The sequence below is a fragment of the Dendrobates tinctorius genome, unplaced genomic scaffold, assembly GCF_039654945.1.
Source record: "Dendrobates tinctorius isolate UK_male_01 unplaced genomic scaffold, ASM3965494v1 ptg000020l, whole genome shotgun sequence".
In the NCBI taxonomy this organism is placed as follows: domain Eukaryota; kingdom Metazoa; phylum Chordata; class Amphibia; order Anura; family Dendrobatidae; genus Dendrobates; species Dendrobates tinctorius.
The window spans coordinates 16,520,139-16,543,161 of record NW_027361688.1 but is presented as its reverse complement, the minus strand read 5'-3'; the positions used below and the strand labels follow the sequence as shown (position 1 = coordinate 16,543,161).

Here is a 23,023-nt window from a genome sequence, read left to right as displayed (position 1 = left end):
ACAACACTTGATCAAGAACCTAGGACAGAAGAACCTGGTGGTAGGTACGCACTCTTTACCCTTAGGGCACATGTCATGGATGTTGGCCGGGACAGAAAATTCAATTTTTGCGCCTAGTTGTGAACTGTTCCTATTTTTTCGGAAGCAATCCTGCAAAATTCAGGGTTGTCTCAAGCTTAAAAAGGGGATCGTTGTGTGTAGACTTTATCCAAAAGTTTGTGAAGGACAGGAACCTCGGGGGCGGGAGTCGACTCACCCAATCCTGTTCTGTCAACAGGATTGTTGATAAATATGATCTATCATGATGGAAGACAACTTGGCCAATTGCCCTATAACCAGGGCTGTGGAGTCAGAGTCATGGAGTCAGAGCCCATTTTGGTGGAGTAGGAGTCAAAGTCTGAGTCAGAGTCGGTGTCATGGAAATTGGGGAGTCGGAGGTTTGGCTTACTGACTCCACAGCCCTGCCTATAACTGCATGATGTACGCTAAGCAGCGAGTAATAAAAATAAGTCTTCAAAATGATTCTGTCCCTTTAAGAAAAAATGAACAGCAAAGTACATATAATGTAAAGTGCCGTCAAAAAAAAAAAAATACATCGACCCTCTGGCAAACAAAGCACAGAAAACAATGGGAGAACACCAGCTTTAGAAGCTGTGCGATTTCTCCATATTTCCAGCACTTCTCACGGCGAGGACATGACGAGGCAGGAATCCCAGGGTTATTATGACTCCTGCGTCTGAGCTCATCCCCTCTTCATTGGTTTTACTTCAAACAGCTGTGTTGACACTAAACTTACGTCCCCCCCCCACCCTACCCAACCCGTCCCCTCCTACAATTACCAGGACTGAGGGATTCAGGAACCATCTGCAACTAAATGTCCATCATCGGCTAATACATAGCCTGACAAGTACAGTAACACGCCGTGCTAGGATAAAATAACCGCAGTCCTATGTAAATATACAATAGTACGAGTGCCAATCGACAAATTTCTGGTCTGCCTCGTTTTAGACACACGTTACCAACTATTTTAAGGCGTCATAGATTGCAATTCCATTCTTTATACAGTACGTAATTTCAAAGTACCACTATAACAACTCTACAGGATACCACCAGGGGTTAAAACTCTAAGTGCAAAAACCTCTCACCAAAAACAGAGGCAATCCCTGTGCGAGTTCAGCATCAAGCTGAAAAGGAACCTTTGGGAGGAGCACGGTGAGGAAAGCCAGCCCCTATCAGCTGCTCTCAGCCAATCAGCAGTGCTGAGAAAACTACTTGAGAAGCTGATTGGCTGAGAGCTTTTCTCATGATGATCCTCCCAAAAGTTCTTTTCAGTTGAATTCCGATTCTGTGAAAAGGAATAGTAGGAGCCTTTTAGCTTAACCATTTACAAGAAAATAAAGAGGAATCGCAATCTTCCCCCGACTATAAATTCGGGATAGGGGTTCTTCTTGGAAATAAAGAACCTTTTTTCCAAATCATGCCACCATTGCTTGTCACCTTGCAAATTATTGTTGGGGTTCTCCATTACCCTCAACACTAGACATTCTCGGAGCATGCCGGAGCCGTTTCTGCATTTCAGGCATTGTTCACACGTCGTGTTTGGTAACAGTGAGTGAGTGATCAAGTGATGTACCATCATCTACATTCTGCAGGATTCACGGCCCGAGCACATGACAAGTCACCGCAATGAGTGAGGTAAAGGTCACAGCTTTATACAGGACTATTTAAAGGCACAGGTCTTACCGTGGACTCATCTTAGGAAACTGCAAGCTGTAAAAAAATCTGAGTGACCGTGTGCTGCTCAGACTTCACATCAGAGATGAGCAAATCTGTTCTATGCGAATTCAATTTGTGTCGAATTTTAGGAAATTCGATTACCCTGGCAAGCTCCAATTAATTACCTGCCATCATTTTTCACAAAGCAGAAGATTGCATGAGCCAGAGAAGGCTCACACAACCTCAGCCGTGGTCCTCTCCATAATTACTTGCAGATACCGTATGGTATAGCACAGCCAATCAATCATGAACTATCATAGACAGTATAAAAGCAGAGACAGGGAAGACAGCAGCCATCTTGTAGTGAATCTGGACAGCGAGACGACGTCACAGCTCACAGTTTACTCATAGAGATAGGAAGAGAAAGCTTTACAACACTGAACAAACATTACAGATAGCGTGTGACAGCACTGTACGTGGAGGTCACTTTGACGTTACTAAGGCTGCTTAAAAGGCATTGGATACAGTCCTAGGAGGCCTCAGAGTGTTACACGTTTTCAGGGCAGTGCAATTCGAGGAAAACTATTTACTTTTAATCAAATTTTTGGGCGAAAATTTTACGAAGCAGGAGAATTTAAAAAAATATCCTCATGTCTACTTCACATGTATTCGCTTAATGATACTCTTAAAAGCTCTGCCTCGGTTACAAGTGTAGGAAAATAGAAATACACAGGTCTTTCAAAGGTGTAACTGCTGGGTCCTAATGAAAAATCAGTAAGGGGGACGCCCAAACTACCATGTAGCAGTTGTAATACTGGTTGAGCAAAAGGACCTTTTTGTGCCCCCCCCCCCTTACGGGCACAATGACCTTCCTCCTCCCACCCTTGAATTTAAGTTCTCACCTCTGAACATATAATGCTCCAACATCTAGAAAATTGAAAAAAAATGCATTTAAAATCAAAACTAGAGTTCCAATACAAATCCATGTGTTTCCATGATTACAGACTACATACAAACTCTGTTTGTAGTCTGTTCTGCCCCCTTTTTCTCTTTTTTTTTAAATCTACTTTCTGTTATAGAATAGTCCTAAATGTTTAACATACATAACTATAACACAATTGAAACAGTCCTTTAAAAGTAATGACCCCCCCCCCATGAGGTGTTAGACTTTGGTGCGGTGTCGATTTGGAGGAAAAAGAAAAATTTGGAGTTACACTTTTATGACATTTATATTTAGGTATAGGTTAGTTTGTATTTTGTATATTTTTTACCCAAGTCTTTGTGCCGTCAAGTGTTGTTTTCCTTTGCTTGCTTCATGGGTCACCAGTTGCCACCCAGTCCAATTACATAACATCCCAGTCTGTGCTTTTACAAGATTTACCAAAAAATTTAAAAAACCACACCGCAACCATTCCCCAAAATCCCACAAAATCATGCAATGCCTGGCCAAAAAAAAAAAAGATCAAGGTCACAGGACGGTGAAAAGAACTGTGCAATAATCAGGTGGATCATTGCCAAATAGTCCTCTGACCACACAGAATAACAGACGAGATTTAGTTTTTTGGGCTACCAAGTAATTTAAAAAAAAAAATTGTCATTTCTACTTTTTTGTCTGCCAGAAAATAGTGCTTCTCTTGTCCAATGGCTGTGCCTGGTATTGCAGCCTTGCTTCAATGAAGTGACAAGAGATTTTACAGTAGAAGGCAGACAATTTTTTTCTCATTTCAGAACCCCTTTAAGGCCTTCATTAACAGTCATACAACAGACATGCCCCTTTAAATGTCTAAGCCTATACTAGATTTACTGGCCTAACCTATACAGATCAGACCCAATGCTCTAAATTCTAGATAACAGAGAGCACTCAAGTACCTTATATCTGATCAATAGAGTTTTTCTGACACAACTCACGACGGGTCACATTTATAAAACCAGAGAAGAGGGTGACTACAAAGAGTGTCCCTCCCGGGAAGACCCAAAAGGTCCTTACATTAATCAATCTATCCATTATTTTTTGTAGGTGCCGTGTAATACCCCATTTCTCCTGTTGGAGTGCTGTAGGGTAATTTCACACTTGCTAGCAGGTTGTTCTGCAAATTGCACTGGGACGACCAGTAATCAGCTACTTTTTAAAGGGACCCATTTAACAAAGGGGGATTGTGAAAAGTGAAACAGACCCTTGAATGTAAAGTGACCTTACCTAAATAGCCCAAAGGGGTCCTACTATTTACTAAATGACAAGTTTTATCTTAACTCAGATCCTGCCAATATCATCGTCTAAAGTATCAAAGGGTCGGCACGGAACATTCGATCTGGAAATTGGAGAATCCCTTTAAGGACTCCTCTGGGAAACTGAATTGTCACAGTAGACAAAGGGTCTGTATTGTCCATTGTTGGTCTATCCATCTCCGTGGAAAGGGACATTTTTTGCGCTAAAACAAAGACGGACATTGACAGCATGAGCGGTAACAAGATCCGCCGAGGTCTGAGGACTAATATTTCGCATTCTTAAAGTAACAGTAACATGACATTTTTACATCTTGAGTGTATTGCTGTCTATAAACTCAATGTAAAGCAAAATATTTAAACCATTTATGTTATTTAAAGGGAACTTAGATGCTTTAGGTCCCTAAACTCCAAACTTAGAGGGGTTGTACGAGTATAAGGTATTGATAAACGATCTATAATATAGATTACCTATAGGTGAGAGTCCGACACCGGTCACCCCAACCGTTCAGCTATTTGTTAAGGTGGCTGCCAGACATAAACAATACTAATCGCAGCTCCGATCAAAGTGTAGCAGTCGCTGCCGGATCCTACAGTGCACCTTCTATGTAAAGAAAAGAAACGGTGCTACACTATGATCGGAGCTGTCAGCATCCAGCCAGCGGAGCAAAATATTAGAGGGGGCACTGAGTGTCAGACCCCTGCTGATCTGCTATTAATGACCTATCCTGCGGATACTAGATGTCGAGGCAATCTTTTTTAACTTTTCTGCACGTGTCCTTCGTAGCCTAAAGAGGACCTGTCGCCAGCTCAAAAGTGGACAGTTTTGCTTTTATTTCTGCTGTTTCTCTGGGTAGTCTTCTATTTTTTTTTTAATCAATCATATGGTTCCAGAGAGACAGCAGCAGGAGAGGAGGGGTTGTACACAGATCTCAAGAGGGGAAAGCAGCAACAGTCTCAAGGAGGGCAGAGAAATCATTCTGTAAAAAAGGAACATTTGTTGAGGGAATAAGTACAGGATTTAAACTGGGCTGATATATGAGCTAATGAAGACCTCAGCACCTTCGATACACACAGAGCTCATATCCAGCCTATATTACTGAAGAGACACACAGGACTCACATCAAGCCTATATTACTGGGAGAGACAAACAGAGCTCACATCCAACCTATATTACTGGGAGAGACACAGAGCTCACATCCAATGTATATTATGACTGTGAGAGACAGACAGAGCTCACATCCAGCTTATATTACTGGGAGAGACACACAGAGCTCAAATCCAGTCTATATTACTGGGAGAGACACACAGCGCTCACATCCAATGTATATTACTACTGTGAGAGACAAACAGAGCTCACATCCAGCCTATATTACTCAGAGAGACCCACAGAGATCACATCCAACATGTATTACTGGGAGAGACAAACAGAGCTCACATCCAGCTTATATTACTGGGAGAGACACACAGAGCTCAAATCCAGCCTATATTATTGGGAGAGACACACAGAGATCACATCCAACATGTATTACTGAGAGAAATACACAGAGCCCACATCCAGTCTATATTACTGGGAGAGACACACAGAGCTTACATCCAGCCTATATTACTGGGTGAGACATGCAGACCTCACATCCAGCCTATATTACTGGGAGAGACACACAGAGATCACATCCAATGTATATTATTACTGTGAGAGACAAACAGAGCTCACATCCAGCCTATATTACTCAGAGAGACCCACAGAGATCACATCCAACATGTATTACTGGGAGAGACACACAGAACTCGCATCCAGCCTATATTACTGGGAGAGACACAAAGCGCTTAGATCCAGCCTATATTACTGGGAGAGATACACAGAGCCCACATCCAGCCTATATTACTAGGACAGACATACAGAGCTTACATCCAGCCTATATTACTGGGTGAGACATGCATACCTCACATCCAGCCTATATTACTGGAAGAGACCCACAGAAATCACATCCAACATGTATTACTGGGAGAGACTGAAATTTAGTGCAATTTATTAACAAAAGGAAAGCACTAACATATATAAAATATTTTTCCTCATGTCAAAGGTGTCCATAGTCTTGATTTCCTTTCACTGTAGATAAGAATTTTCTGAAGTTTCATGAAGCTGCTTGTATCCTCCTACCGAATATACGTTACCTGAGCTGAACCTGTATGTAAATGGTAGAGTCACAATGATGGCAAAAGGGCTAGATCTAAAAAAAAAATGATCTCCTGCTTATTGCCACAGTAAATCCTTGGAGTCACTGCAGTAATGTTTGCCACCAGAATTAAATAAAATGATCTGCAGGATCTTGGTAGTCCACGGTCTCCGGACCACAACCCTGTGATCTTTCTCTTACTTGCCGACATCCCTGATGTTTCTTCTGATTAGAAAACGTGATGCAATGTCATGACATCACATTCCCATGATGATGTCATGACGAGCCTGCTGATCAGAAGTGGCGCTGGGGATGCCGGTAAGCACGCAGGTCTCTGGTCAGGGGGCCATGGACTACCGATGTGGCAGCTGGACTAAGGTCCTCCAGATCTTTTTGCCTTTTCTATCCACAGAACAGGTGATAAAGCATGACGTCCGGTGAGGGGACCTCCATCATTCAAAAGAAAAGGGACCTCCTTTCTGTCTAGGTGGAGTGGTAGTGTGCATGCCTGACCCCTGCTCCAATCACGGTCCCGCTCACATGTACCCATAGATCTGACCAGAGTGATGGTCACACATGAACACCAATGCTCCATTCACCTGAAGATACAAGACCCCCCATTCTCATTTTCAGTGGGTGTCCAATCCCAGCAATCACACAATTATTAGTTATCCTGTATCGGCCATACGCTTCGATGACACATACAAAATCAATCAAAATAATAATTTTAGTAGCTCAATGACGGATCCCACCTTAAGCAAGCAGCGATGAGTGGACAGGTTTGTTTCAATAGGGAGAGGATTTAAAGAAGCTCTCCTCCTCCTATCAAAGTTTTTATCCTCTTATTATATTGCAATCATTATATTATACAGCACTGTGTACTTACAATTGCTCTTTTTGCCTTTCTACCCAGCTAGTTCTTCTCTCTTCTCTGCTCTATGTAGAAACAGGAAGTCTCTTTTCCCTGTGTGAGTCGTTCCCCTCTTCATCTCCTGACCCAGCTGCTCGCTCCTCTGCCATTGACTTTTGCAGTGACTTTTGACTCATACAGAGAAAATTGTCCTCCTGTTTCTACATAGAGATTAGAAAGAGTCAGCTAGCCTGTTTTTAATCATGTAATGTCATAGACCTAATGGAAAAGAGAAAAATTAACGGGTAGAAAGGCAAAATGAGCAATTGTAAGTACACAGTGCTGTACAATATGATGAATGGAATATATTAAGAGGATAAAAACTTTGAAAGGAGGAGGAAGAGGAGGAGGAGGAGGGCTTCTTTAAGAAAAGTTTGTTCTTTCTTTCTGCCTTTAGGAAATTTTGGGACTACCACCATAAACTCTACAACAGACCATTGGCCAACACTGCCAAACTCAGCGGGTTCAGACGACTTTTATCCGTCCAATGTCGACGGCATCTGGTCATAGTATTTATATCACAATGTAATGTCATGAGGTGCTGTGAACTAGATGGAAAACCCAACCCGCATGGTCTTGGTTGGCCTATTTGCTCATTACAGCACAGAATGACTGTTCAAACCAAACACAGGCTGTCTGTGCACCCTTGGGGTGCCCAAATATTTAAGTGCACCTTTTTACCAACTTTTTACCATTTATCTCTCCCAACTACTGTTCTTTGACAGCTCTGGCTTTATAGAGACCGAGATGGCCGGAGATAAAGGGAAAACAAGTAGATAAGATGGTGCACTTACTGTAAATATTTGGCCCCGCCAGCAATGCACTGACCACATGTGCTTGGTTTGAACAGTCATTCTAAGGTAACAGTGTCCCTTTAGGTCCCCAAATCTCAGACTCACATCCAAAAAATGACCACAAAAAAAGAGACAAAAATAGTTCAATTTTCCAAACCTATAGAGGAAAATCTATATAGGACACAATGATGTTACGTGGGACTTCATAATGTTCCTATTAACTCATCGGGGGGACTGTGAGATGCCGTAGTTTTCTAAGCAGAGAGGAAATAGGTTTGTTATGATAGAAAACATGAAAATTAAACTGTGACACTCCACAGGTGGCCGCCATATGCTTCTAGCAGACACGCAACCTTAGCTATTATCGGAGACGGCATAATCTGTTGAGAAAGGAGTAATTCATGGTGCATTTATGGACCGCAATGTCTGGATTGACCTCTGGTCTCCCGACCCAAACTCACGTGAGGCTGTAAGTCCGGGTAGGGAAACCTATGGTCCATCCGGGCATTGAAGTCTATATACAGATCGTGACATATGGCTGTCTGGCCGAAAGGTACAGGATTCACAAAGATGCAACATATGACCCTAAAAAGTGGCCATGTTTAAAGCAATTCCATTAAGTCATCAAGGCCCGTAGGGTGCTATACATAATAGGGTTGTCCAGTTTTTTAGTCCCATTTTCCAAAAACGTATTAAAAAATTCAGAGTTAATAAAGGAGGTTTCCCATTCGAGAGACAATCTTCTAGCCATAGCAACTTCATAGAGGGTCTTCTGATGTAGAAGACGCATCACGCCCATGCATTCCATAGAGAAGTCATTTATTTCAATGGGTATTGTGTAATGCTTCATTTCTCCTGCGGAGGTGCTGTTGAGAAATTGAATACTTCGTTTTTACACAGATTATAGCCAATCGCTGCTGGTCCGAGTGAAAATGATGCTTCTTTTTGGGGAACCCCTCTAAGAAAAAGGGATTTTCCAATGCGGAGAAACACATTATCATTAAACCTTAAAGGGATATTCCCATATCATCTATTGATGATTTCATTTAATGGTACAATCTCTGCTTGCTGTCTGCTGCTGTCTGCTGTAACACTTCATTTAATGGTATATAACAGTGCCTGCTGAATATTTGCTAAATTCATTTGTTGCATGTAACTCAATACTTACTGCTGTATAGCCATGTTGGGCCCAGTAGAGATGTTATCAGGTGTAAGGTGTTACTAGCACATGTATGTAGCCAGGCCCTGTGCCTTTGTCTAACATCCCCTGGTGTGCTAGCCAATTGGTAATTTATCCCAAATCAGTTCCCACAATCCCTCTCACCTGATCCTCCACTCAGTCCTATATATTCAGATGCTTCCTAGGGGGGCACGTGTGCGGGGTTGGGCACGTGTCTCCCTGCAGCAAAAGTATCGTGAAGATGCAGTTATTACTATGGCAGTTAGTCACGGCAGGAGTCAGGACCCCTCACTATACACCAGTCTCTTTTGGGTATGTCTGCAGAGTAAGCACTTTTTATTACTTGGATCCAGCTTTTCTATTAACCCTCCTACTCCTCCACCATGTTTACATATGGCCTCACAGTGTTTGCTCCTTTAATCCTCACTCTCCTTCTCTATCCCCAAACCCCAGCACCCTCTAACCAAATAATCATCTCCCCTTCCATCTTCCCCTTCTTTCCTCCCCACCTGACCTCCTCTGCTGAACTGCTCCTCAACCTCAAACCTGTCCGAGTGAAACATAAAACAAGCTGCCCACTCTCCTTCTCCCATCTGCTCTCCCTTTCTCTGCTTCTCCTCACTGCTGGGGACATATCTCCCAATCCTGGACTCCCACAGCTCATACCCCCATTACTAACCCTTCCTACTGCTCCCTATATAATAAGAACTACCGCAATCTTTCCAACTTAAATCCTGTGCCATTGACACCCAACCCCCTGCTCCCTCTCTCAGGAGCACAATGGAATGCCTGCTCCATCTGCAATAAGCTCCATGTGATCCATGACCTCTTTTTCTCTCGCAATGTTGCCTTCCTCGACCTCACAGAAACCTGGCTGACACCCTCTGACATCGCCTCCCCTGCTGCGCTGTGTTACGGCGGCCTCCACTTCACCCACACTTCACGCCCTGGCAATAGACATGGTAGAGGAGTGGGACTTCTCCTTTCTTCCAACTGCACCTTTAACCCAATCCCACCTCTTCCCTCCCCTCTTTCGAAGTCCACTCTGTCCGCATCTACTCTCCCTCCAACCTCCAAGTGGCCGTCATATACCGACCTCCAGGCCCGACCACTGCCTTCATTGACCAATTCTCTACCTGGCTTCTTCACTTTCTTTCAACTGACATCCCCACTGTCATCATGGGTGACTTCAACATCCCCACTGATAGCCTCCAGTCAGCAGCCTCCAAACTCCTGTCCCTTACTTCATCCCTTGGACTTACTCAGTGGTCCTCCTCAGCCACCCACACAGACAGACACACATTAGACCTGGTCTTCACCCGTCTCTGCTCTCTTTCTAACTTCACCACCTCCCCTCTCCCTCTATCTGATCACCATCTACTCTCTTTCTCATCCCTGTCCTCCTCACCTGTCACCCATATCCAGCAACACGCGCACCCCAGCAGAAACCTTGCACACCTAGACACCCACATGATCTCCGACTCTATTCTACCACTGGCATCCATATCCTCACTCCATGACACAGACAGTGCCACTGCTTTCTACAATGTCACTCTCACATCAGCTATTGATGCGGTTGCCCCTCTTGTTCATGGCAGAATGCGACATATCAACAGACAACCCTGGCACAATAACACCACTAAAAAGCTTCGGCAAGTGTCCAGGATTGCAGAGCGGCACTGGAAGAAAACAAATTTGCAAGATGACTTCACCACAGTCAAACAGGCAACACTCGATTTCAAATCTTCCCTCACCTCTGCTAAACAGGCCTACTGCACAACCCTCGTATCTTCCCTATCTTACAACCCAAAACAGTTATTCAAAACTTTTAACTCCCTCCTCCGCCCACCACTGCCCCCTCATCTCTGACGAGGACTTTCCCACACACTTCAAAAATAAGATTGACCAAACAAGGCAAGTCTGTCATGATCTGAAGTGATCTGACAGTTTTAAATTGCACTGGGTGAACTTTTTTTTACTTTGGAAAGTTCCAAGGTGTCTTGACTGTCCCCGGTGGTGGTGAGTGGTATTGCACTTTAGGGTTTTTTGCACTTAATTATGGATCAGGTGTGACACCCTATAAAGGTGTGCTCAGGGTGTTCACTCACTGCCTGTGATATTGTGAGTTTGTGTTCACTCTGTTTTTGGAGAGCCTGGATGAAGGATGGAGCTGGTGAGGAGTCCTGCGCAGCTTAGCCAGGGGGGATGTGTTTCAGCTATGGTGTCTGGACGAAGGGCTGGCATGGCGTGGTGGAGTCGCAGTGATGGTGTCAGCGGGAAGTGTCTGCATGGGCTGGTGGAGTGGCGACTATGGAGAGTGGCACTCACCATGTGGGACTTGGCCGCTGAGCTGGACTCAAGCATGCTCGACTTCGTGTCAGCAGCTGAATTCATCCTTGGGACTCTGGTTCTAAGCAGCTGCAACTGGTGGTGGACTCTGCTCCAAGGCTGCACTAAGGTGAAGGATCCTGTTATGGTGATGGATCCGGGTGGAGGAGAAGATGCACTCAGGTGGAGGGCTCTGTTGCTGGGAGCGCACGCAACAGAGCAAAGCTAAGTGGTGTTTCCCCTGTATTGTCTCTTTCCTCATGTGTGTTATTAGTGCAGTGGTGGGATTAGTCTCCGCACCGACCCATTCCCTAGTGAGGGTTTAGGGTCAGGGTGAGCAAGGGCGTTAAGGTACGCGTGCGGCGACAGGTGCGGAGCCTGTTTAGGGAATGTAAGGAGTGCAGGGACACTGGCTCAGGGGAGCTTAGGAGGTCTCCATTTCCCCATTCCCTATCGCAGGGCCCACCATTGTTATAGTTTCCCAGGTTCCCCCTTTATTATTTGATTATTGTATGTATAACGTGTAATACCTAAATTCGCCAGGTGGAGGCGGCGTATCCACCTGCACGTTTTATTATTTAAATGCGCCCCACTGGAGGCGGTGTATCCAGGGTCACGTGTGTTATGGGTCCGCCTTGCGGAAACATCTGCGTCCTGACACACGTGACCATGACAAAGTCTTCATCGTTCAACCACCACAACCCCTTTGTATACCAGACCAATGCCCAAACCCCATAACCTCACTCTCCAACATCACTGAAGGGGAGCTTAATCGCCTCTTCTCCAAATCATACCTCACAACCTGTGCACTTGACCCCATTCCATCCCACCTCCTCCCCAACCTCACCACCACACTTATCCCATCCCTAACCCACCTCTTCAACCTATCGCTAACGTCCGGTACCTTCCCTTCTGCTTTCAAACATGCCACAATCACGCCTATCCTTAAAACGCCAACCCTCGACCCCACCGCTATGTCCAGCTATCGCCCAATATCGTTGCTACCATTCGCTTCCAAACTCCTGGAGCAGCACGTCCACGCTGAAATTTCCTCCCACCTATCATCTAACTTGCTCTTTGACAATCTACAATCTGGTTTGCTCCCCCATCACTCCACTGAGACAGCCCTGACCAAAATTACTAACGACCTACTTACAGCCAAATCAAATGGACAATACTCTATACTCCTGCTTCTCTGCATTCAACACAGTTGACCACTGCCTCGCCCTATCCTGGATCTCCTCATACCTTTCCAACCGCACATTCAGCGTCTCCCACTCCCACACTACCTCCTCATCCCACCCTCTCTCTGTTGGAGTCCCCCAAGGCTCTGTTTTAGGACCCCTACTCTTCTCAATCTATACACTTGGTCTGGGGCAACTCAAAGTCCCACGGATTCCAGTACCACCTGTATGCAGATGATACTCAGATCTACCTCTCTGGCCCAGACGTCACCTCTCTGCTGTCCAGAATCCCAGAGTGTCTATCAGCCATATCCTCCTTCTTCTCCTCTCGCTTCCTCAAGCTCAATGTGGACAAATCTGAACTCATCAACTTTCTCCATCTCACAGATCTTCCTTACTCAACCTAGCTATAACAATTAATGACATCACGCTTTCCCCAGTACCTGAAGTCCGCTGCCTCGGAGTAACCTTTGACTCTGCCCTGTCCTTCACACCGCACATCCAAGCTCTTTCTACCTCCTGTCACCTCCAGCTCAAAAATATTTCCAGAATCCGTTCTTTCCTCAACTCTCAATCTACTAAAATGCTTGTGCATGCCCTCATCATCTCCTGCCTCGACTACTGCAACATCCTTTTCTGTGGTCTCCCTGCTAACACCCTCGCACCTCTCCAGTCCATCCTTAACTCTGCTGCCCGACTAATTCATCTCTCTCCTCGCTACTCCTCCGCTTCTTCCCTCTGCAAATCTCTTCCCTGGCTCCCACTCCCTCAGCGTATCCAGTTCAAATTATTAATACTGACCTACAAGGCCATCTACAACCTGTCTCCTCCTTACATCTCTGAACTAATCTCCCGATACCTTCCCTCACGTAATCTCCGGTCCTCCCAAAACCTCCTCTCCTCCACACTTATTGGCTCCTCACCCAACCGCCTCCAAGACTTCTCCCGAATTGCCCCTGTCCTCTGGAATTCTTTGCCCCAACAAGTCCGACTATCAACCACATTTGGATCCTTCAGATGGAACCTGAAAACCCATCTCTTCAAGAAAGCCTACAGCCTGCAATGATCCCGCTACCTCCTCACCACTACTGGAGATATCACCTCAACCAACACCGGAACTGCTGCAACCCCCCAACCTACTGTCTCCTTCCCCACCATTATGTAGCATGTAAGCCTGAAAGGGCAGGGTCCTCTCCCCTCTGTATCAGGCTGTGATTGTAAGTTTGTTTACTGTAAGTGATATCTGTAATTTGTATGTAACCCCTTCTCATGTACAGAACCATGGAATCAATGGTGCTGTATAAATAAATAATAATAATAATAATAATAATATTGATAACAGGTGGCAGCACCATTTTATGATTAGTGGGGTCTGATTTATGGGAACCCACAATCCTAATTAGGATCAGTGTAGTAAGTGGGGTCACATAAGATGTTATGTCTCAATCTATGGAAGTTGCTAGAACAGTTTGGGGTGGGCAGAAAGTCTGAAGACCCCCATTGGATCACTTTATGTAAGCTCTTGAGTTTTTAATACTGCATTTCTACTACCTATGGGCATCATGCAGTGTATGAGGAGATAAATCATTGCAAGAAACTTTCTACCATCTTCTTGCTGAAAATACATGCTCATCTGGGCAGAGAGCAAGAGTAATGGGGGGTGGGGTGGCTGTCAGCTATCTAATGTGTATGGTCTGGTATAAAAAGACCCTTAAACAGCTTGTCTCACATTCAATCTTCAGGAGCGCACCGCTCCCTTGCCTCCTGGCTTCCTGATTGCCGGGAGCAGTGTGCTTCTGATGTTTGACAGTTGGGTTCAACTGTGTCTCTGTGCTCTCCAAGCAGATGCCCGTTTGCCTCTACACCATCAGAGGAGCACAGGAGCACTGAAGATATTGCAAGCTCTATAGGAAAGAGCTTGTAAGTGCTGCACTCATTGTCTAGGAGACAAGACTCCTCTGCAGTAGCAAGTAACCTAGTCAACAAGTAATCAACACTAGAATTCAAAATTCTCTCCGCTCTCAGGAATTGAATTGGCTTTTTAAAAAAATGTTTTTACAAGAACTCTGCAATTTTAACTATTTATTATGGTGAGACTAAACCTTTAAAGGGCATCTGTCACCAGGTTTTTGCTATATAATCTGAGAGCAGCATAATGTAGGGACTGAGAGCCTGATTCCAGCGATACGTCAATTACTAGGCTGTGTTTTAATGTTTCAGTACAATCAGTGTTTTATTAACAGGAGATTATCTCCAGAGGACTAGGCGTCTCGTGCCTCCTAGTCCAACCACGCCCCAGCGCTCACTGGCAGCTTTCTGTCAGCATACAGTGTACACAGAAAGCTGCCAATTAGTAGTGTGGGTGGGGTTATACAAAGCTCAGCCTTCCGAGTTTAACATTCTAAGGGCTCAACATTCCAAGCTCAACATCCCAAGGGCTCAACATTCCGAGGGCTCAACATTCCGAGGGCTCAACATTTCGAGGGCTCAACATTTCGAGCTCAACATTCCAAGGACTCAGCATTCCAAAAGCTTAACATTCCAAGCTCAACATTCCAAAGGCTCAGCATTCCAAAAGCTCAACATTCCGAGCTCAACATTCTAAGGGCTCAACATTCTGAGCTCAACATTCCAAGGGCTCAGCATTCCAAAAGCTCAACATTCCGAGCTCAAAATTCCAAGGGCTTAACATTCCAAGGGCTCAGCATTCCAACAGCTCAACATTCCGAGCTCAACATTCCAAGGGCTCAACATTTCGAGCTCAACATTCCAAGGACTCAACATTCCGAGCACAGCAATCCAAAAGCTCAACATTCCTAGCTCAACATTCGAGCTCAACATTCCAAGAGCTCAGCACTCCAAAAGCTCAACATTCCGAGCTCAACATTCCATGGGCTCAACATTCCAAAAGCTCAACATTCCAAGGACTCAACATTCTGAGCTCAACATTCCAAGGGCTCAAAATTCCGAGCACAACATTCCAATGGCTCAACATTCCGAGCACAACATTCCAAGGGCTCAGCATTCCAAAAGCTCAACATTCCGAGTTCAACATTCCAAGGGCTCAGCATTCCAAAAGCTCAACATTCCGAGCTCAACATTCCAAGGACTCAACATTCCGAGCACAACATTCCTAGGGCTCAATATTCCAAGCACTGCTAGATCTCCTGTAGAGAAAACTGTGCTTCTATCACAACTGCTGCACCCAGTAAACTAAGTGATACATTGTTGGAATCAGGATCTCTTCCCTAACATCATTCTGCTCACAGATAACATAGCAAAACCCCCTGATAAGATTCCCTCTTCTTTTAAGAAGAGAGCCTCTTTTACACTGGTTATGTCTTACAGGGCTATTATCACTGTCATCTGAGGTCCCTTATCATTTTCCATCATGGTCAGACAGTTCGGAGCGATCCCTTCCAGCGTATTGTTATAAGAGATAAAAAAGTATCAGGCATCTATGGAATGGCATGTACCATACGCCCCTCTAGGCCAGTAATAGCAGTCCGATATGTGCCACTGTATCCAACATCTTCATTCCTCACTAGATTTACTGTTCTGCGCGGATTAAATCCAAAGACCCATTGCTAAACACACAAGTTATTAAAGGGATTTCCAGGACTTCACATCCGCCCCTTATTGATTTGAAAAGAGGGCGAAAGTGCAGTACCCGTCCACGGCCACTATACAGTCAATGGAGCTATGCAGCTCTGCGGCTGAGTGGTTGCAGACGCCGCTGACACCGGTAACAGCTGATTAGCGGGGCACCGGGTGTCGCACTCCATTGATCAGACATTGATGTTCTATCCTAAGGATAGGCTATCAATATTAACGTCCTGGGCAACCCCTTTAATTACCTATATTTATAGTGGCAGCTCTTCTTGAAATAGGTGCCAACCCAGAAGACCTTTAGGGCAAGTTCTCTGTGTATTCGTTTTTTTTGGGGAAAACCTACTGTCACAGATATGCAAATCAATGTACACACCAGATACAGGATACAGGCTTTTATTTGGTGCCTTGAGTATGTAGAGTGGCTTAGACAATTGGTAACAGCAGTCCCCTTTGTCTTCTTTTGACCAGTTGATACAATAGATTACAACCTGTGGCTGTACAACTCAGTGCAAAGCAAAGGTAAATGTATGGTAAGGTCAGCGTCAATCTGCAGGGCATAAAGCCACACCACTTTGCTATTTCAATCCTAGAAGGCCTATATGTTTTCATTTTCCCATGAGAAGGGAAAAATACCCAACTTGTGATGATTATGTCAAGGTGAATTTATAGGGAATACTATAGAACTGACTAGTGTAAGCCTAAGGGCTCGAGCAGACGACCGACCTGACCGTGTAACTCTCGGACCAGTGCTATCCATCATTTTGACAGATGGCACTTGTCCTCATGTTATTCAATGAAGCCGTGCACAAGTCTGATTGTTTTCTCAGACTGAATGGTTTGAGGGGGAAAAGCCAAAATCGCAGCATGCACGAATTGCCTGCAATAATCGGATTGCACTCGGTCCATGGAAAATATCAGACCAATTGTCATATACAGACTGAATGTAGGAGGTGGAGAAACTTTTTTTCTCCATGTCTGTCAAACGCTGATCAAGCTCTGAACAAGCTGTGATCAAGCTCTGAACAAGCTCTGAACAAACTGATAAAGCTCTGAACAAACTCTGAACAAACTGATCAAGCTCTGAACAAGCTCTGAACAAACTGATCAAGCTCTGAACAAGCTCTGAACAAACTGTAATAAAGCTCTGAACAAGCTCTGAACAAACTCTGAACAAGCTCAGAACAAGCTCTGAACAAGCTCTGAACAAGTTCTGAACAAGCTCTGAACAAACCCTGAACAAACTCTGATCAATCTCTGAACAAACTCTGATCAAGCTCTGAACAAGCTCTGAACAAACTCTCAACAAACTCTGAACAAACTGATCAAGCTCTGAACAAACTGATAAAGCTCTGAACAAACTGATAAAGCTCTGAACAAGCTCTGAACAAGCCCTGAACAAACTGTGAAGAAACTGTGATCAAGCTCTGAACAAGCTCTGATCAAGCTCTGAACAAACTCTGAACAAACTCTGAACAAACTCTGAACAAGCTCTGATCAAGCTCTGATCAAGCTCAGAACAAACTCTGAACAAGCTCTGATCAAGCTCTGAACAAACTGATTAAGCTGTGAACAAACTCTGATCAAGCGCTGAACAAACTCTGAACAAACTCTGAACAAACTCTGATCAAGCGCTGAACAAACTCTGAACAAGCTCTGATCAAGCTCTGAACAAGCTCTGAACAACCTCTGAACAAGCTCTGATCAAGCTCTGACCAAGCTCTGAACAAACTGATCAAGCCCTGAACAAACTGATCAAGCTCTGAACAAGCTCTGAACAAACTGTGATCAAGCTCTGAACAAGCTCTGAACAAACTCTGATCAAGCTCTGACCAAGCTCTGAACAAGCGCTGAACAAGCTCTGATTAAGCTGTGAACAAGCTCTGATCAAGCTCTGAAAAAACTGATCAAGCTCTGAACAATCTCTGAACAAGCTCTGAACAAACGCTGAACAAGCGCTGATCAGAATACGATTACCATAAATGGTCATGTGACCCTCGCCTAAGGCAGCAATACATTATTCTCTAAGTAACCTTCTTTCAATCCTTATGACATGCAACTGCCCTGTAACTCAGTTCTCCAGTCCTGGATCTTACCTGGGATGGACTTTTAAACCTGGCTTTAGTATAGGATGGTCCCTCTTACCCAACTTGAAGTGGCCAAGCCACACAAAACAGGGTGTTGAGCAGTATTTAAAGAGTTTGTGTTCATTATTGAGTTGCTCTTCATACAAGAGTGATGATTTTTTAATCTTTTTAATATTTTGTCAGCCGGGACTATTTCCTGTATGCAGAAAGATTGTCCCTCAGGCCACTTCCTAATTCTACATTCCTGACAAATCTGATTTCCCTTTGGATTTAATTAGGCAGTTGTATATGTGGAGATAATGTGAGTCATTAAAAGAAGACAAAACTGAAGATGGAAACAAAAAGAGCATGAACCGTGCTGTAAGTAAATAGTAACAGTACATAGAAATAACATTGTGTATTTAGTAAACACTGTTTTTAGATCACAAAAGCCATCCCACTGCGTCAAGGTGCACCCAATCGGGACAGTCCTATCCTTTAGTGTTAAAATCTCAACTTGCGTCAGACAACCTCAATGTAGATGGAGACAGATCAGGAGCGGGGGTCCGACTGTTCAGGCACCCAGCCAGCCATGGGACGCTACATAAATGAAACGCCTATCTCAGAAAAAGGGGGTGCCCTGTCTGTTCAAGGTACAAGAAATTAGAGGAAAACCAAAAAAATTGAGCCGGAGTATATTGTAAGTTGGTATACATACAGTGCAAAGGAGCATGTTCCTATGTATTACCAACTTATACTCTGGCTCAGTTTTTTGGTTTTTCATTAAAAGAAGAGTTGATATATTTGGGGGTGGGGGTGGCATGGGGAATTTAATTAATCCTAGGAAAATAAAGGGGTTCCCAAGGTCAAAAGTGGTTGAGACCTGAAAGATAATGGCTAATTAACATTCGAGCAGCTCCAGAGGTCAAGTAAAATGCAAGTTCTTGAAGAAGAGCAAATGTGGACTGCAAATATCTCACTATCCAATGGGGTCGGTAATCTCTTTGGAAATGGCCAGGTTAAGCAACATGTCACATATCTGATCATTCTTTTATGGAACTCAATGCAAAATCTCCAATTATCAAGGGTCTTTAATAGTATTGACCTTCTTACATGAGCCAGAAGAACCTTTTGAGCCCCTCTAAGCTCTGGCTGTGACTGAACCCCCCTGCACCTACTATATTTAGACCCCTAATAGCTGGGTACTACGAGCAATCTAAGCTATGCATCTACACAGTGCCATGCATTGGAGGTATACATTAACTTATAACCTTGTTGTGACCTACATGTTTTGGGTTGCTTACATAGTATAAAAGTTTTCCGAAAGGCCAATGCTTGAAAATAATACATTCACCGTGGCCAAAGTGTCTGTCTGGTTCAGCTTTTTTTTTTGCTCATGCCGAATCGCCGATCCGGATTAGATCACATGCAGCGTGTGTGTACTGCTGCGTGTGAAACAATCGGACTGCAGTCCGATATCCACAGACTCAAACAATGGAGAAGATGGAGAAATTACATTCTCCATCTTCTCACCTGTGCTACGATTCACTCATCCAACGGAATCGGATCACAGTAAGCCGACACTATGATCAGCGTTTAATCTGAGTGTCATTAGCATAATCTGGCCGATTATCTCGCATGGAAGAATCTACACTAGTGTGACCCCAGCTGGCCTTAGAGCATACGACCGTTTAGTGCATGGTTTTCGCAGATAGCACTCATACCTATCATATTCTATTGGTCTGTGGAGAAAAAAAAAAAATCGGGGACGTGTCCAGTTTTGATCCGATCAAAATCAGCAATGCAACTCTAAGGGTCCATGAAAAAAAATTGGACCACGCCCGAATGACAGAATAAAGAAGGCGGAGAAACTTTTGTTTCAGGGGGTTGGACCAGATGGCCCAGGAGGTCCCTTCCAACTCTACGATTCTATGGTTCTATGAAATCATCAATGCAAGTCAATGGAAAACATCAGACCGCACTTGTAGGACGTCAGAGTGTGATCTGATTTAGGGTGGAGAAATTGTTTTTTTCTTATTTCTCAAAGTACGAGAAAAACGGATGACTCTTGGACCGCACTCGATCAAAATAATTGGTCGGTTTTTCTCGTACGTAAGAAAAACAAACCCCTGAAGACCTAATGTGAAGGAGACCTAGTGAGAAAGAGACCTAGTGTGAAGGAGACCTAGTGTGAAGGAGGCCTAGTGTGAAGGAGACCTAGTATGAAGGAGCCCTAACGTGAAGGAGCCATAACGTGAAGGAGCCATAACGTGAAGGAGCCATAACGTGAAGGAGCCCTAACGCGAAGGAGCCCTAACGCGAAGGAGCCCTAACGTGAAGGAGACCTAACGTGAAGGAGACCTAACGTGAAGGAGACCTAACGTCAAAGAGCCCTAACGTGAAGGTGCCCTAACGTGAAGGAGACCTACTGTGAAGGTGCCCTAACGTGAAGGAGCCCTAACGTGAAGGAGACCTAACGTGAAGGAGCCCTAACGTGAAGACCTAACGTGAAAGAGACCTAATGTGAAAGAGACCTAACGTGAAGGAGCCCTTACGTGAAAGAGACCTAACGTGAAAGAGACCTAACGTGAAGGAACCCTAACGTGAAGGAGCCCTAATGTGAAAGAGACCTAACGTGAAAGAGACCTAACGTGATGTGAAAGAGACCTAACGTGAAGGAGCCCTAACGTGAAAGAGACCTAACGTGAAGAAGCCCTGACGTGAAAGAGACCTAACGTGAAAGAGACCTAACATGAAGGAGCCCTAACGTGAAAGAGACCTAACGTGAAAGAGCTCTAGCGTGAAGGAGCCCTAACGTGAAAGAGACCTAACGTGAAGGAGACCTAACGTGAAGGAGCCCTAACGTGAAAGAGATCTAACATGAAGGAGCCCTAACGTGAAAGAGACCTAACGTGAAGGAGACCTAACGTGAAAGAGACCTAACGTGAAGGAGACCTAACTTGAAAGAGATCTAACGTGAAGGAGCCCTAACGTGAAAGAGATCTAACGTGAAGGAGCCCTAACGTGAAAGAGACCTAACGTGAAGGAGACCTAACGTGAAGGAGCCCTAACGTGAAAGAGATCTAACGTGAAGGAGACCTAACGTGAAGGAGCCCTAACGTGAAGGAGACCTAACGTGAAGGAGCCCTAACGTGAAAGAGATCTAACGTGAAGGAGCCCTAACGTGAAAGAGATCTAACGTGAAGGAGCCCTAACGTGAAGGAGACCTAACGTGAAGGAGCCCTAACGTGAAAGAGATCTAACGTGAAGGAGCCCTAACGTGAAGGAGCCCTAACGTGAAAGAGCCCTAACGTGAAAGAGACCTAACGTGAAGGAGACCTAACGTGAAAGAGACCTAACGTGAAGGAGCCCTAACGTGAAAGAGATCTAACGTGAAGGAGCCCTAACGTGAAGGAGCCCTAACGTGAAGGAGCCCTAACGTGAAAGAGACCTAACGTGAAGGAGACCTAACGTGAAAGAGACCTAACGTGAAGGAGCCCTAACGTGAAGGAGACCTAATGTGAAAGAGACCTAACGTGAAGGAGCCCTAACGTGAAAGAGATCTAACGTGAAGGAGCCCTAACGTGAAGGAGCCCTAACGTGAAGGAGACCTAACGTGAAAGAGACCTAACGTGAAGGAGCCCTAACGTGAAGGAGACCTAATGTGTATGATCAGCTTATGTTTATATACCAGACCCTTTACGTTTTAATACATTTACACCAATATATAATTAATAGAAATGAATCAGTTAATAATAAAATATAAGGAGGTCAATATCTAACCCCAATACTGTAGAACTACAAGTCCCTGCAATCTAAAGAGTTTGTGGTTTCGTATCAGCTATACTTATATTGCAACACAGAGGTGATCCATCCTAAGCTGCACTTGTCAGGAGTCAGAGGCTTTGTCCTTAGAAAGTAATACAAAGTTGAATAAAACAAAAAAAAAAACTTTTTATTCTTTTCATCTTTGGAATCCAGGGAGTTTATAGGAGGCTGTACAGACTTGGAAAAGTTTCTGTTAAAAGTTTGGAAATTCTGTCCTCAAAACTTTGGGGGGTATTTGTGAGAAGAGAGTGATACAATGTATCAGTGGGGGGACACGTGACTGGGGGGATACAATGTATCAGTCCGGACGCTCGGGGATTCTCTTACCTCATCCTTCCGGTGAGTTCGTCCGTCGATCGCGATCTGATTGGGTCGGGTCTCCCGGCACCGGGGGGCATTTACAATGTGATCGGTGGTCGGAAGTTCCAGACTCCGGGAATTGGAGACAGCAAAGAGCAGGAAACGGAAACTCCGAAGAGAGAGAGAGAGAGCTGGGGAGTGTGAGAGACACTGAGGGGAGTGTGAGACAGACAGAGAGAGGGGGGCGACCTGAGTCACTCACAGACGGGGCCAGATAATAAGCTGGAAAGTCTGACAGACCCCAGGAGAGCCGCAGAGAGCAGGGGGTGAGTGGGTGGGCTCATCAGGAGCGATGGGAAGAATCCCCCCGATTGTTGGAAGCTTCACGTGTCAGTAAAGTGTTTTATTCTGACTGTGGAAGTGGGAAACTAACAACTATTCATCTCCCAATTAAAGTAACGATTCCATAAAGTCCTGGCAGGATACAGAGCGCCGCCACGTTCTCCATTTATTCGGCCGGCGAATTATTGCGAGGGCTAAAATTGCACCCCATAAGTTTTTTGGGTTTTTTCTCCATGCAATTTTCCGAAACTTTAGAGCGCGGCCTTCTTTATCAAAGAAACAGTTGTATAAGATTGGGATTGCGTTTAGCGGGTGCCGCCAGGCAAAACGGAATTTGGACGTATGCGTCGGCAGGAACGGCGCCGG

The 23,023-nt window shown here is 44.6% G+C and overlaps 1 protein-coding gene across 1 annotated transcript in view; it reads right to left on the bottom strand.

Moving 5' to 3' along the window:
• The window catches only part of LOC141083497 (solute carrier family 45 member 3-like), a 38,366-nt gene extending 15,821 nt beyond the window's left edge, over positions 1–22,545 (bottom strand). Inside the window, exon 1 of the mRNA XM_073567794.1 lies at positions 22,343–22,545. The gene's annotated coding sequence lies outside the window, so the exon portion shown is untranslated. The remainder of the gene's footprint in view (positions 1–22,342) is intronic.
• Between the last annotated feature and the right edge of the window lie 478 nt (positions 22,546–23,023).